General features: G+C 41.6%; 1 pseudogene across 1 annotated transcript; it reads right to left on the bottom strand.

Moving 5' to 3' along the window:
- Positions 1-1497: 1497 nt before the first annotated feature.
- Positions 1498-1880, bottom strand: LOC307114117 (small ribosomal subunit protein eS24-like; annotated as a pseudogene). The gene has a single exon. The product of its transcript is annotated as a small ribosomal subunit protein eS24-like (transcript).
- Between the last annotated feature and the right edge of the window lie 842 nt (positions 1881-2722).

Below are 2722 nucleotides of genomic sequence, written 5' to 3'. Positions count from 1 at the left end.
ATAGTACATTGATTTGACCAAATGTAAATATGAATTAATTTTTTATAATAAGTAGTTTATTTCAAAGTTTACCCTGAGCATTGATATGTCAATAGAAACTTGAGGTTGCCCATAGGAATGAGAAATACTTAAATCTCTGGGAAGGTGTCTATTAGTCTCTGGTTCAAGTTTGACTCTGTAATACTGTAAGTTCATTAGTTGGTCATGGTATCATCCCTGTTTATATTCACTTGATTCTTTTAAAAAACCATCATTGCCTTTTTTAAGGCAATCAAAAATTGATAAGAGAGGAACTGCCACATTTCTTTAGGAGACACACATGGATTAAAATTCCAGTCCTTTCTTGGCTAAAAGCAGTAAGAAGCACCTTAACCACTTAGGCTTAATGAATAGAGCTTCAGCACGTGGACTGAAGAAGGGTTCTGGGGGTGATTCTGTTCAAGGGCATGTACCTTGGTTGCGGGCTCGATCCCCAATAGGGGGCGTGCAGGAGGCAGCTGATCAATGTTTCTCATTGATGTTTCTAACTCTCCATCCCTCTCCCTTCCTCTCTGTAAAAATCAATAAAATATATTTAATAAAAATAAAATAAAAGCAGTAAGAAGCAGCCAACATCAACATTCTGACCTTTTTTCTCTCACTTCAATTAATATGTGGACTGCCTTTCAAGGTAAAACACATGCAAATTTGACCAAATGTTTTGCCACCACATAATAGGCGTCACCATCTTTCTAGCCTGCAACATCTGTGTTCTCAAGGCCTACCACCTGCCTAAGCTAAGGCTTAGAACTCCATTTCAGAACAAAATTCTGAATTAGTTAGGATTACGTTCAGTTGTGTCAGAAACCCCATAATAATAGTGGGTTTTAAAAGATAAAAGTGTATTTCTCTCTCATGTGGAAGTTTCAGTAGGCTGTCTGTGTATGCTGGCTTCACACTCATCCAGGGCCCAGGCTCCTTCTAGTTGCTGCTCCACCTCCTTAACATGCTGCATCCACTTCTGGGACCAAGATAGCTCTTCCCAGCCAACTGCACTCTATCCAGTAGGAAAGGGAGATAAGGAATGGTTGATAGACTTATTGTGGCGATCACGTTGTAAGGTACATAAATCACTGTGTTTTACACTTGAAACTAATATCATATTGTATGCTAACTATACTTCAATAAAAAAAAAAGAAACAAATAAAGGTATTTCCTGGAAATTGCTCACACACAAAAATAAAAAAAAAATAAATAAATAAAATTCCAGTCCTTTTAATCCTTCAATGCTTCCTTAGCAAAGGTCTCAGTGTGGCCTTTTTTCTTTTCTTTTCTTTTCTTTTCTTTTCTTTTCTTTTCTTTTCTTTTCTTTTCTTTTCTTTTTTATTCACTTGATTCTTTTAAAAAACCATCTTTTTTTTGTCTTGTCTTTTCTTGTCTTTTCTTTTTATTCTTGGTTTATTAATATGCTCATGGAAAATTTGCACAATCACTATAAATAAAGCCACTAAAGAACCTTTACTCCTTTTTGCCAGCACCAACATTGGCCTTTTGCAGTCCCTCCTGAACTTCTTAATTCTGTTCTTGCATTCCTTTCTCTGTTTTCTTGAGGTCTTCTTATTATATAAGCCATGTCTTGCAAGTCTATGATTGGGTTCATTTTTCTTTGCGTAATCCAAGAAATCATAAATCATGCCAAAGCCAGTTGTCTCGCCACCATCAAAATGGGTGAATCCAAACACAAAGATAGCATCTGGTGTGGTGTTATACATTTTGGCTAATTCTTCCCGAATTTCTGTCTTGGGTACTGTTGCCTTCCCAGGGTAAAGGACATCAATGACCATTTGTTTCCGCTGAAGTAGATTGATGGTCATGAACTTCTTGGTCTGTATAGTTACTGTGTCATTCGTGATGAAGGTTGATCTTCAATTGTTTTAGTTTTCATTACATTTGTGGGTTTTTGTGTTCTTTTTTTTAACTGAATTTATTGGGGTGACATTGTTTAATAAAATTATATAGGTTTCAGGTATATCATTTTATAGTACACTAGAGGCCCAGTGCATGAAATTCGTGCACGGGGGGGGGGGGGGAGGGCGTGTGCCTCAACCCAGCCTGCACCCTCTCCAATATGGGACCCCTCGAGGGATGTCCGACTGCCCATTTAGGCCTGATCCCACTGGACATCCCTCTCACAATCCAGGACTGCTGGCTCACAACTGCTCACCTGCCTGCCTTCCTGATTGCCCCTAACTACTTCTGTCTGCCAGCCTGATCACCCCCTAACCACTGCCCTGCCAGCCTGATTGATGTCTAACTGCTCCCCTGCCAACCTGTTTGCCCCAACTTCCCTCCTCTGCCGGCCTGGTCACCCCTAACTGCCCTCCCTTGCAGGCCTGGTCCCTCCCAACTGCCCTCCCCTGCTGGCCATCTTGTAGGGGCCATCTTGTGTCCACATGGGGCAGGATCTTTGACCACATGGGGGAAGCTATCTTGATCTTGTGTGTTGGAGTGATGGTCAATCTGCATATTACTCTTTTATTAGATAGGATAGAGGCCTGGTGCATGGGTGGGGGCCAGCTGGTTTGCCCTGAACGATGTCCCAGATCAGGGTGGAGGTTCCCTTGGGGCATGGGTTGGCCTGGGCGAGGGGCCTGTGGTGGTTTGCAAGCCAGCCATGCCCCCCTGGCGACCCAAGCGGAAGCCCTGGTATCTGGGATATATTTATTTTCTACAATTGAAACTT

This window comes from Cnephaeus nilssonii, assembly GCF_951640355.1.
Source record: "Cnephaeus nilssonii genome assembly, chromosome: 18".
In the NCBI taxonomy this organism is placed as follows: Eukaryota; Metazoa; Chordata; class Mammalia; order Chiroptera; family Vespertilionidae; genus Cnephaeus; species Cnephaeus nilssonii.
The sequence above is the reverse complement of the archived record's forward strand: the minus strand, read 5'-3'. Positions and strand labels throughout refer to the sequence as shown.